The sequence below is a fragment of the Cannabis sativa genome, chromosome 8 (assembly GCF_029168945.1).
Source record: "Cannabis sativa cultivar Pink pepper isolate KNU-18-1 chromosome 8, ASM2916894v1, whole genome shotgun sequence".
Lineage (NCBI taxonomy): Eukaryota > Viridiplantae > Streptophyta > Magnoliopsida > Rosales > Cannabaceae > Cannabis > Cannabis sativa.
In genome coordinates this window covers 4,091,546-4,105,981 of record NC_083608.1, presented here as the reverse complement: position 1 = coordinate 4,105,981, position 14,436 = coordinate 4,091,546, and the positions used below count along the sequence as shown (strand labels likewise).

Genomic DNA, 14,436 nt, shown 5'->3' with positions numbered 1-14,436 from the left:
TTAAATTAAATATCAAATAAGATCAATGATTTGAAAAAAAGAATCTTCAATATCACTTTCAAATCTTATAATTTAATTAAAATAAACAAATTTTAAAATAGATTTGGTTAGATAATTATTATTTTAGGAATAAAATAATAAATAAGTAATAATTTCCATAATTATATGTCAAAATATCTCAAATTAAGCAATATTCAAATTTCTACAAAAAATATCTAAGTTATTTAAATATTTAAAATATAATTCATAAATTTCCAATAAGGAAAAAAATGATATATATAGAAAAATATCATTTTTAAACTTATAATTTATAAATAATTAAATATTTAACAAAATAACAAACTTTTGAATTTGAAAATATTATGGTAAGTGTATCTATAAAAATATCTATGTTAATTTCAAATTTATTAATTATTTAATTTGTCATATAAGATAATTTTAATATAATATTTTAAATAAAAGACAAAGTTATATTTTAATTTAAAATATGTTAAATATCAAAATATCTAATCTTATAATTAAATAATGTATAAATATTAAAGAAGTTAACAAATTTTTAAATCTTACCATAATTGGAAATATTTCAAATTGGGAAATATTTAAAATTGAATAGATATTACGGTAAATTCTAATATATCTAATCAAAATTAAATATCGGTCCCTTCCGATGTATACTCCATACATCCGATACTGGTAAACTTTGCCAATGTCCTGGAAAGGACATAACACTTATCCAAGGTGTAAGAATACCTATCGCTGATTATACCATGTCAGTCTAAATCCAGTGTTCTGACAAATCAGGGAATAAACTTTCGAACATATAATTAAGATTATATTCCACTGTGTTGACAACACTATAATCATTAACAAATTGATATGTTTGGACTTAAATAGAATTCATACATTATGTACATATAATCATGAAATAAATCATGTGAACCATGCAACATTAAATGTTATTTCTGATCTATATTAATAAGTAAATCTGATTATATTGAAATGAGTTTTATTTAGGGCATAAAATCCAACAAACTCCCACTTGCACTAATATAAAACAAAATGTGCATTTCAAATAATCTCAACACCTCTATATACAAATCAAGTGTAGTAGTAGTAAACTCCTTGTAATAGGACCTGAAAGGTTGAATTAACCACAACCTTTCCTCCACTATTACTCTTCCTTAATCACAAAATCATTGATAATGTGAAATTCCTCTCTATATGTCTACTCTCTTGGGATACTGGATTCTATACCTTTGGCAACTACTTCTTGGTTATTCAGGAAGTAACACTAGTAGGCAATTTGGAATGGTGCCAAAAATGTATAGAACTTTCCTTAGACTGAATAAGTACCTTTCCTGCAACTTTAACATTCAGTCTCTCTCTGGTAGACTAAGAGATTTCAGATAGGTTTTTACACTTCACCAAAACAACTACTCCACCCCCAAAGTAATCACCATCTTATCAGCAGACTTTCTAGCACAAAGGCAAGTCTTGAAATCTGATGTGGTGTAGTCTAAGAGTTTTAAAACCACCCTTATTGACTAACATATAGTTCCTCTTCTTAATCTTAAGATTTACTTGATTGTCTTCCAATGTTCCTCTCCTGGATTAATCTGATACTTACTCATTACTCCCACTCAACAGCAGGTGTCTGGTCTAAGGCATACTAAAGCATATCTGAGACCTCTCACTGTTGAAATAAGAAATTCTTTCATGGCTTTATCTTTTCTGGAATAGTTGAGACTTTTCCTTAGATAAATAAAATCTATGCCTAGAAGTCGAGAAGCTTCTATAGATTGCCATTAGAAAGAAAAAGCTTCAACATCTTACTAAAGTAAGTTGCTTGCACTAGAGCAAGTAATTACGAGGTATACCACAAGCCATAGGTTTTGATAAACTCAAACCTATAATACTAGGAACGGGAAGTTTTGTTAAGTTCATTGAATAGACTTATTAACGAAAGTTTCCTTTTATGTCATTGTAATAGAAAAATTTAGGTTACTCCATGTGAATGGATTAAACCATAGTTCTCTTGGCTTTTCTTCTTAGTTTCTTATCTTGACAATCCATTACTTGTTTAAACTCACAATAGATTTCAATCACTAGTGTCTTCCAAGTCATAAGAAGGTGAGTTCCTAGAAACTCTCCCACTACGATAAGGTACCGTGAATTATGTCTAAGAAAACTAAATGGTATTGATCTCTTCGGTTGTGACAAGATAACAGAGGCAGTGGGATCATCATATGTCAAATAAGATGATAGAACACTTTTGGAATCAAGAAAAATATCTCCTTTATTTTCTACTTTTCAGACTTAGTCATTTTCTTAGAAAAGTAGTATTTGTTTAAGCAAACACTTTCTTATCTATTGACTATGGGATGGTCCACCCCTAATCACTTAGAATAGCTAACAAACCATGGTTAAAAGTTCTAGCTTGTCTTAAGATTTTAATTAGGTCATCCATGAATCTAGTAATGATTTACATTAAGTATACAACCATTACATCATTCTGAAATTGTATTACCATAGAAAGACTTAGGCAACGACTAGTAACTAATCATCAATATGCAAATCGAAATTTCTGGGGAGGTAAGTTTGGATATAATTCAAAAATCAATTTAATGATCTTTTGAACTGCATATCTACTAACTATTTCTCCACCCCTATCAGTTCGCAAGATCTTTAACCACTTACCTTAATGGTTTATCACCATTGCTAGAAATTCAGAAATTTTTCAAACATTTCAAATTTCTTTGCTTAAGGTATAATCTAGAGTGATCGTTTTAAGAATACAACAAAAAACTCATATCCACCCCTGAATGTACATCCATCTGCGAATGATATGAACTTACTTTCAGTGGATATAGGCATATTAACTCTTTGCAGAGATTGATCTTGTCAATACCACTATGATCAAGATACAAATGCCATAGATTAAAAATGTGTGGTTGTGTCTTTTTGATGACTTAGGTTTAGTTACATCAAAGAGTTCTTAGAATAGTGCAAGTGGATCCTGGTCACAGAATACTAAACTCATATTCTATACAGTTTGAATCCATTGATAGAAAATGGTTATTAAACACTTGTGAAAGTGTAACTGTATTGTATTCTGGAATTAGAAATATAAGAATATTTCTATTTGGAATCTAAAATTAAAGTCAAAGACTTAAATTTATACCAAATATAATGAGTAATTCTTTCTTGGACCACCACTACTAATTTAAACTCTATGTCAGATTTGCCCATACAAGTAGGAGATTTCTAAGATTGAGGACTTATATCATTGTGGAATAGAATTTTGGGATTATAATCATATGCGTCATTTAATTTCGTAAGAGAAAATAGAATGACATGAAATGATTTATAGACCATTCATCCAATGATATGTTATTGAGCTAATTCGAAATGAATAAGCTAAGAGGAATTAGGATAATTTCGTTGTTTAAATAAGAATCCAACGATGCTTCGATTAGCCAAAGACAAAGTAATCTTAATTATACAATCTTCTTGTTTCATATTGTAAAAATACTAGTCTAAGGTGTCATCAATTGATGAACAAATAGATGTTGCATATACAATATTTATCTTTTGAGATCTAACACTATTATGTATGTCTAATGGTGAAAATCCATTAGGGATTTATCTCATTAGATAAACAAACCAAGTTAGACCAACAATGAAGATTCGAAATTAAACTACAATTTAATAACAGAAAATAACATGGTTCAATATAAATTCATACACAATTCAGAAATTATTAAACATATAGCAAGTAGGAATGACAAGTGAAAATACTAAAACATACAATCCTAAATAATTTCCAAGGTTTCCAACAAACTGATACAGTGTCCCGGTAGGTGAGAGTCAAAGTATCATTCATTGAATAGAGTTGTCAGCTCATCTAAAATGCAAACCATTCTAGCAACCTTTTATTCGATCAAAATAAGAATCCAACGTTGTCCCGGTAGGCGAGAGTCAAGGTTATTCTCATTTTATGAGCTTCCACCATTGTTTCATGTTTTATAAGTTTATCTCTAAGTAGTCACCGTAGGGGAGAGTCTAATAAAGACGAAAACTCACAAAACACTTATCAAATGAGATCTTACGGTGTTAAATGTGTTCAACGAATAACCATCCATAAGGGGGACGAAGTCTAGCGTCTCGAGGTTATATTGAAAACATTTAACTATTGTAAGACCAACAATGGAGATCGAATATCTTAATAATAATAAAGCTCATTATTTAAAGAGAGTTGTATTTTCTTTGATACTTATTTTAATCTATTTATTTTAAATATATATTTATTTAATTAAATTTCCAATTCAGAATGAAAAATTCTACATATAAATTTTAATTTAATATTTATAAATTTTGCTTAAATGGATATCAAAATAACATGAATTATTTCCATCTTAGTAATAATTTCCAATAAATATTTAGAAAAATATTCAATTTAAGTTGTTACAAAATTAATTTAAATTAATTTACAACTCAAATTTAATTTTCTATAAATATATATATATTGCATTTCGAAAAATTAAAGTATTTAAGATCACAATTTTCGAAATTGCATGTTAAAATAAAATATATCCTGGAAAAATTATTCTAATTTAATGTTGGCCCAAAATTAATTAATGAAATTAATTTAAAACAAAAAATATAATTTTCCTATTTAATTAAATATTTAAGAAAAATTTCAAATATTTAAGTATGATGATGTAAATCAACTTAAATATTAATTTTCTATTTAATTAAATACACTAGAAAAATACTTCAAGCAAAAACAGATAATATCTATCTAGATTTTCATGGATTAATTAATTAATTTTCTAATTAAATATATTTTACTTCATTTATTTTAATTAATCATTAAATGAAAAAATCATTGATTTAAGTTGGTCCAAAATTAAAATAAATAATTTACAACTTTAATCTATTTTTCAAATAAAATTCGAAATTCCAACATTTCAGAAATGCAATTTCGAAATTTGATTAATCAAATAAAAAAAAAATATATATATTTTGAAAATTATTTGAATTTAAGTTGAAAAAATAAATTTCAACTTAAAATAATTTTCTATTTAATTAAGTGTCATGAAAAATAAATATTTAAGTATCATGATGAAAATCAACTTAGATATTTTAATTTTCAATTTAATTAAATGTATTAAATTCAAGAAATAAATAATTAAGTGTAGAGAAGGCTTAATTATTAATCTCTAGTTTAATACTAGGAAAATATACTTAAAATAAATTGTACCAAAATTAATTATTTAAATAATTAATTTCACAATGTATAGTATTTTCCTATTTAATATTAGAAATAATAAGTAGTCTAGAAATAACTATCTAGAATATATCTTATTTGACTAAGTATCTTTTCCACAAAATTTGAAAAAATATCTAATTTAAGTTGTATTAGAAAAAATCTAGAACTTAAATATTTTCAAATTTAAATTTAATTAAATATCAAAATTAAGTTGTAATCACTTAATTTGTAAATATTCCATTTTAAGTTAATATTCGAAAAGATATTCAGATTTAAGTTGATTAGTTATAGATAACTAAATATCAACTTAAATAGGAATATTTAATGAAAAATTTAAATTAAGCTTCAGAAAGAATCTAGATGGTTATAATTCTATATTTAATTAAATACAAGAAAATACATATAGTTTAGCTTAGAATAAAAAATTCTTTAAACTATGGTTTTCTTAAATTAATTTCAAAATAAATGAAATTAATTAGGTTAAACTAATTTAATTAACCTAGTACAATTATTCAAATCAGGCAAATGGGCCTTCACAATTGGGGTGGTTCATGTGAGGGGGTGTTGGGTTCAGTATGTCGTACCCACTACTATGGCTCCCAACTCTCACACAAGGCCCAAAAGAGAGGAATTTAACCTTAAAATGAACAACTGTTATTAATTGAATAGGCCCAAAACTAAATGGGCCTAAATAAAATCTATCAAGAACTATGATATTTTATTTAGCAACAACAACCTATATGCATCTATAATAAAATTAAACACATAGGCTCACACAGGCACACAATTTGGATGGATCCTATCATGTTGCTAGGTCATACACAGATGAAAGAAGATTGTAAAATATAACTGTTACAAATTATTTACTTGACCAAGGGAGCCATGAGTTAAAATCAGATCATTGGATCTGTCAACAAGTTAACCATGGCTATTTGCAATCAAGCAATAATAGGTTTTAAAAACTTACAAACAAGCTAAAACACATACTCCTGCAACAAGGTTAGCTGGATAGTTGGATGTAGGATTTATTTAATTTTAAATAAATAATTTCGAAAAATTAATTAAATAAAAAGATTTATTTTCGAAAAATAATAAAATAAAATAAAATTTAAATATTTTCGAAATTAATAAAATAATATTTAAAATTAAACCTACAATTTTGAAAAATTAGGTTTCAACCAACCTAAATATCAATTCAAAATTTGTTAACTACTTTTAAAAATTTAATGTTATTTTATAAATAAAAAATAAATAAAAATTAAAAAAAAAAAGATAAATAAATATCTTTTTTCAGATTTTTTAATTTAATTTAAATAAATAAAATAACAAAATTTAAAAGTTAGCAAAATATCTTACATTTATTTAAAATTACATGATTATAGTTATCTTATTTTAAATTTAAATAAGGTCAAATTATTTTAAAAAAAAATATTTAATTTAAAAAATTTAATATCTGACCTTAAATTTAAAAATAAGATAAGATATAATCAAATTTAAAAATAAGATAGATAATTAAGCAAGAAGATAGATATTTACTATTTTCAAATTCAAATTACACTAATATCATGAATTAAATTAAAAAAATATTAATTAATTTAATTAGAATTGAATTAGGAATAGTAAATGTATAAATACAAAACTACACAAAAAATCGGAAGTTAAATCCATGAAATAGCATGAAAAATCGAAGAAAAACGAAAAAAAATGCGAGCTGTACGGACAGCATGCTGAGCATACTGTCCACGTGCGCTCAAAGGGCTGCATGGGTGAGGAATCACGGCGCAAGGGGAGGTTGCATGATTTCCGCGCGCGCGCGGTACAGTGACACCACCCCGATATTTTCGACACTTCAAAAAATCATAACTAATTCAAATTAAATCGAAATTGAGTTCTGTAAAAAGCTAACTTGCTTAATTTTTTCCATAATATCCAATAAAAATAATTCCAGAAACAGATATTCAATTATTTTTCACGAAAATTCACAAACATCAATCAATCATCATATAACACTCAATACAACATGATACCATCCTAAACATCAAACAATCATTTTAAAGTCCAAATTTCTTGCAAGCAAATCAATTACCATGACTCTGAGGCCAGTTGTTGGAAATTATTTTACCAGGATCTTAGATCTACTCACAAGTATGTTGATTAACACTCTAAATATGAACTTTCTAAAACGATGAAATAAATACATATAAAGTTTAGTAAACCTTACATTGGGTGCAGCAGAATAATATGACTCCTTCCGTTTAGATATCTAGCCCTTGATTCCTTTCTGTAGCAGAGCATTATCAATATCTGAACCTGGATCTCTTTCTCTCCTTCCTTTGATGCTAATTCTCCTTCTTGTTGGTTGTTTTTCCACAGTCTTACACACTATGATTGAGATACCACTTGATGTGTGTGGGCACTCACTCATTCACTCAAGGAATTCGAAATTTAGAGAAGAAAAGAGAAGAGGGAAGTGGCGGCTAGAAAAATTTCTGTGAAGGAATGAGATGTATCATCTTTTCCTGAAGCCATCACTACCTATTTATAGGTAACCGCATAGGTTTAAGTTAGAATTATTTGGCATTAAAATAATGAAAAAATAAATGATAAAACCCTATAAGTGTGGCCGGCCATGGGCCTTAGATAATGGGCCTCACTTATGCAATTTTGCTGTTTTATCATTTCTGCATCTGATTTTCTCAAAAACGCCAATTTTCAAATTCAACCATTTAAATGCCAATTCTAACATTTAATAACTAAAATTAATTATTAAATAATATTGTCATTTAATATATTTATTAATTAGACATATAAAGTCTCTTAATTAATAAATAAACCTAGAATCTCTTTTCTTTACAATTTCGCCATTGCTTAGTGAAAATTCACAAAGTAGACATAGTCTCTGTTGGGTTTTATGCCCTAAATAAAACTCTTTACAATCTGATTAGTTATCAATATAAGTAATTTGAAGTGATTGATGTTTGCATGAATTCTACATGCTAATGGTTTAAATATGTTTATTACATTTACACACAGAATCAGTTAAATCCAGATCATATGTTTATTCACAATTACAGTATGTGATTGTGATCATATGAATCAAAAGACTTGGTCCCTGTTTCATCATGATTATTGGATTTACACTAATGTGATAATCAGCGATGATGTGTACTTACACTTGGAGTAAGTGTTATTTTCTTTCCAGGACATTAGTAAAGTATACTAGTTTCGAATGTATGGGGTATACATTGGACTGGACCGATATTGCAACTAAGTTAAGATATTACAAACTTACCGTTATATATATCTTTCCAAGTCAATATCAGTAGTTGATCTTAAGATTAAAAGAATCTAAATCCTGATATGCTTAGGCTCAACTCAGGAGTGCTATTCATGTTCTTTGATTTATTAGTTAAGCCTACTTTTAGGTCAGGGTGATATGTATATTTTGGGAACATGATAAGTGGGAGTGCTGAACATAAATATGGAATCTATAGCTGCTACTGGTGTATAGAAGTAAGTGATGATTCCCTTCGAGCTTAGCAAATAGAAGTAAATGGATGAGCTCTTATTTAACTGACTAATTATTAGATCACTAAACACCATTTACGGGTAGCTAAGTGTTTTAAGGGGCAAAATACATTGAGGGGTGAGAACGGTAAAGAAATCCCATCTCGATGTAGATCATCTATATAGAGGATCTTTAAATCACAATAAGATTATAACAATGGTTAAATGAGATAGCATATTGATATTGTGGAACATACAATATGCTCTATATAAGTCTGAGAGTGCAATTCTAAGTTTTAAGAGTGGATTCAACGAAGAATTAATAAGTAGGAATTTACTTGGTAAATTTGGTTCACTTATTGGAAGCTCAGCATATAGATCCATGGTCCCCATTCTAGTTGGGAACATTCTGCTTGCAAGACTCATTAATTGATTCGTGATTGATCAATTATAATTCTAAAGTTAGACTATGTCTAATTTTATGAATTTTCACTAAGCAGGAGTGAAATTGTAAAGAAAAGAGTTTCTAGGTTTATTTATTTATTAATGGACTTTATATGTCTAATTAATAATTAAATTAAATGACAATATTATTTAATAATCTATTTTAGTTATTAAATAATTAGTTTTGGCATTTAAAAGGTTAGAATTGGAAAATTGGCGTTTTTGAGAAAATAGAAATAAAATTTGATAAAACTGCAAAATCAAGTGGGGCCCACTACTACACCTTGGCCGGCCACTTATTGTGGAGTTTCAAATTGATTTTTACATTATTTTAATGCCAAATAATTCCTAACCTAAACCTAGTAGTTGCCTATAAATAGAAAGTGATGGCTGAGTCAAATCACAAGTTTTCACAAGCCTTTCTGACAGAAATTTCTCTCTTCAGAAAAACTAAGCCTTCCCCACTTTCTATACCTGGCCGAAACCCTCTTTTCTCTTTTCCCTTCATCAATTTCGAACTCTAGTGAAAGAGTAAGTGCCCACACACAGCAAGCAGTAACTCAATCATAGGTTGGAAGACTGTGAAGGATCATACTTGAAGAAGAAGGACATTCGGGCTCAGATCTTGATTATACTCTGCTACAGAAAGGATACCAGGGTTAGAGATCTGAGCGGAAGGAGACATTAATTCCGTTGCATCAATGTAAGGTTTTCTTAACTTTATATGTGTTTAATTTATCGTTTTTAGAAAGTTCATATTTAGGGTGTTTAAACAACATACTTGTGAGTAGATCTAAGATCCTCGTAAAATAAATTCCAACAGTCTCACTTTAGAATTATAATTGATTAATCAAAATCAATTAACTGAGTCTTACAAGCAGTATGGTCTCAACTAGTATGGGGACCATGGGTCTATATATCCGAGCTTCCAATAAGTAGATCAAGAATTTATATCTTAAATTCACTGACTTATTAATTCTTCGTTGAATCCACGCATAGAACTTAGAATTGCACCCTCAGTATATAGAATGCTCTATATGTTCCACGATATAGACACGTCATTAGTTATCCATTGTTATAACCCTAATGTGATCAATGATCCTCTATATAGATGATTTACACTTTAAAGGGATTAAATTACCGTAACACCCTACAATGTATTTTATCCTTAAAACACTTAACCCTGTATAAATGATATTTCAGCTCAGTGAAATGAGATCTCCACCATTTACTTACGTTTGGTTAAGCTCGAAGGAAATCATCCTTTACTTCCTGTTCGCCAGATAGAAGCTATAGATTCCATATTTATGTTAGCGCTCCCACTCAATTGCACTACCGTGTTCCCAAAATGTACGTATCACCCTGACCCAATAGTAGGCTTAACTAACGAATCAAAGAACACGAATAACACTCTTGAGATTGAACCTAATCGTATCAGGATGATCTAGGATCAACATGTGATATTGAATTGAATAGATATTACGGTAAATTCTAATATATCTAATCAAAGTTCAATATCGGTCCCTTCCGATGTATACTCCATACATCTGATGCTGGTAAACTTTGCCAATGTCCTGGAAAGGACATAACACTTATCCAAGGTGTAAGAATACCAATCGCTGATTATACCATGTCAGTCTAAATCCAGCGTTCTGACAAATCAGGGAATAAACTTTCAAACATATAATTAAGATTATATTCCACTGTGTTGACAACACTATAATCATTAACAAATTGATATGTTCTGGACTTAAATAGAATTCATACATTATGTACATATAATCATGAAATAAATCATGTGAACCATGCAACATTAAATGTTATTTCTGATCTATATTAATAAGTAAATCTGATTATATTGAAATGAGTTTTATGTAGGGCATAAAACCCAACAAATTATCATCTTGAGCTTGAGTGGTTTGGGCAATATTAGCTTGAGTTTGGGAGGGGTCTGTGGCAGGGAAGACTCCTGTAAAATTCTTGTCAAACCTATAAAAGCAATTAATAACAGTGTCCAAGTTTGTGACACAATTGACATTGGATCCGATTTTGTGGAGTAGGGAACCTACTTCCTTTTCCTCTTCCCATGGTGTTGGTCTACATATTGTTGGTGTTTCCTCAAGGAGGAGGATATTGACCTCTAAAGTTTCCTCTTTTATTGGGATAAGAAGGAAAATTAGAGAAATTGAAGCCATTAGGAGGGACTGACCTCGAGGATAGGCAAGGTATCTTAGGTTTCGATTTGTGTTTGCAATAAAGGCCTCCATGGTGGGATCTTCATCAATGGTCGCCATGTTTGCACTAGATTTAGCTTCTTGATCTTTTTTTTCCAATTTGAGATTCAGAGGCTAGAAGGAGAGCTTCAATTTCACCAACAGTGTCACAAACTTGGACACTTTGTTGAAAATGACAGCAATGTGATCTCAATCAGATAGAATTTCTCCAACAGAGGCTAGGAGATCAACATGCTGCTTCACTTTAAGAAGATAGTCATTAAGATTCAAGGTGCCTTTCTTGAGTTTCTGCAACTTTGTTCTGAATTCCAGAATCTTGGATGAAACTTTGAGAGTAAAGTATTGTTCAAGGGCTTTCCAATTTGTCGTGCTGAGTTGCATACCACCATTCGAGTTAGAAGGCTTTCTATCATTGAAGAGAGAAGCCAAGATATAAGAAGCTGATCTTGAACATCCCAATCACTGTACTCTGGATTAAACCTTCGTGCAGTACGATCTGCATCATTGATGAATTAAGGAGGAGATGATTTCCACAAATTGTAGCCAAGTTTGTTTTTTTCAGAGTAAATAATTGTGATCGTTGAGCTTGATCAAAATTAACTAAGTGATTGAAGTACATCGTGCCATCTTCTTGATCCCTGTTTTGAGTTTTTGGAGTTGCAACTTGAGCTCCTTGTTGCACAAGTTAATGATTTGAGCTTCCATTTCCCACAGTAGCCATGTTCGCCATTAATAGAGAAAAAGGCTCTAATACCATATTGGATTGGTTTAATCTTCTTGACATTACAGCAAAGAGAAAGAATGACAAAGAATCGAAAAGAGAGAGAAAGCGGAAGTAAGAGAGGAAGAGAGAAAGAACTCTTATTGATTAAGCAAATGATACAATGTACAATATATACACAACAAAAAGTAACAAAGCACTTAACCGAAACTATAACCAAACCAAGTAAAGCTAACTAGAACTAACCAAAGTTAACAGCTAACTCACAAACTAATAAGAGAGTCCCATCCAATGTCATCATAAACTTCTATACTTATTTTTATACAAAATTACTTTTAAGTATAAAAGCAGTATAATTGTAGTGGCTGTCTAGCCAAAAATGAAATAAATTTCGCCAATTACTTCTTACCCATACACCACAAGTTCTTGTTACCAAATCCCAAACACCTAAAAAAGCAAAGTTCAAAAATATTACCAGTGATAAAGCGAAAGGAGAAGAGCATCAATTTGTTTGCTGCCATGTCATGTATTTAGTGTTAAAACTTAGTTGAAGTGTTTTATGTCATCCATTCGTTTAAGAAAGAAAGTTCATTCATTCAACTTCTCTCTCGCTTTTCATTTTTTTTTTTTAAATAAATGAATGAATCAAACAGAAAAAGAAGGCTCTAATGAAACAGAATTTAAGCTCACTTCACTTCACTTACTTTAAAAAGAACTTTATAAGAACTAAAAGATTACAAAAGAATTTTAGTCTGATAAATAATAAAAATGTAACACTAAAGACTAATACAACCGAAACAAAGATTTTTCTCTCGAAATTTTATATCAAAACATGAAGAAGGAAAAATATATTTATAATATATATATATATATATATATATATATATATAACCAAAAACAAAATAACTATATTTGATATATTTTTCTTCTCTGGAAGGCCAATAAAACCATCTTCTGTTCTTTGCTTTTTCAGATTATGATCTTGGCTTGCATACATGATAATTCTGGCTCTCAATTGATATACCTTTTTTGGTAATTTGTCACTTTTACTATACATCTCTCTCTGTCTCTTTCTCTATAATAAAAACATTTTAACGAAGGAGGAAAACCAAACCAATTGATAGTGAAAGAAGTTTCTCATATCAAGTAATGAGAAAGAGAAACAACTCACCATATTTTTCTATAGTTTCCCCTTCATTTCTCCACCAAAGCTTGTTCTATATCTTGTTCTGTAAGCAAAAGAAACGTGTTAAGTTGATCAGCATCTATTGTGGATTGGATCCGAACCTCTTCGGACTTTTCTTTTGCTTGATTGATTAGGATCAAGCTTGTTGCTTTGGCTAGCTGATTTTGCCTCCGAGTTTAGTTTTCCCTCCTTTTTCACAACTTTAAGAGACCGGCGAATGTGAAGAAATGGATTAGTTTCTTCCTTTTGATCTCTTGGGGCAATATCTAGACTTCTCAGACCACAAACTTTTCTTGGTTCAAATGAAAGTAACCCAATGCAGATAAGTAGAATCACCACTCTTTGAGCTGCAAGAACCATCGTTTTTAATTTGAAACAAAACTAATAAGAACAAGGGGAAAGAAGTTTGTTTTTTCAGAAAAAAAAAAAAAGGAATAAAAGACTTGTGAACAAGCAAGAATAAGGGAAGTAAGAGTATTGTGTTCTTGTGGTTTGTTTAAAAGCAATGAGCTGATATGAGAATGTTAGTTGTACTCTTATACTCTTTTGTGTTTCATTCCTGTAGGGATATAAATAAGTAAAGGCTGCTATTTATGGCTAATTGGATTGGGGAGAGAAGCTTTTAAAGGGTAAGTAAAGGAAAAGAGGGCCCCAAAAACACTTGGATGAAATTTAGATTCACTCCCAAAAATCATAAGCCTAAAATCTAAGCAAACTTAAGGCTGTTTGTTACGGAGAATCTGACATGGAATAAATAAACGAATCAGAACAATACCCTTGAGAAGCTAAGTATCTTTTTTCACTTGTTTCCCCAACAATCTCTATCATTTGCACTGCTTTTGTCGACTAAGAAAAGGCCAACCCAGAGTCTTGAGTTCTTAGCCATTTTGCCACATCATCACCGGACCATAGACTGCTATAGCATGTACATGAACAATACATGGTCATGGTCCTCATGTACCATGGTTTAGTTATTTTGCCACTATATATCCCTTTCAAAAGATATTTGTTGATTAATTATTTCACGTGACAGTTAAACTTCACTAATTATGATGTAAATTTCAACATGTGA

General features: G+C 29.6%; 1 long non-coding RNA gene across 1 annotated transcript; it reads right to left on the bottom strand.

The window, feature by feature from the left end:
* Positions 1-12,295: 12,295 nt before the first annotated feature.
* Positions 12,296-14,436, bottom strand: LOC133030105 (uncharacterized). Its single transcript, XR_009683990.1, has 2 exons — positions 13,350-14,436; positions 12,296-12,625 (listed from the first exon to the last, which is right to left on the bottom strand). It is a non-coding gene; the product is annotated as an uncharacterized LOC133030105 (long non-coding RNA).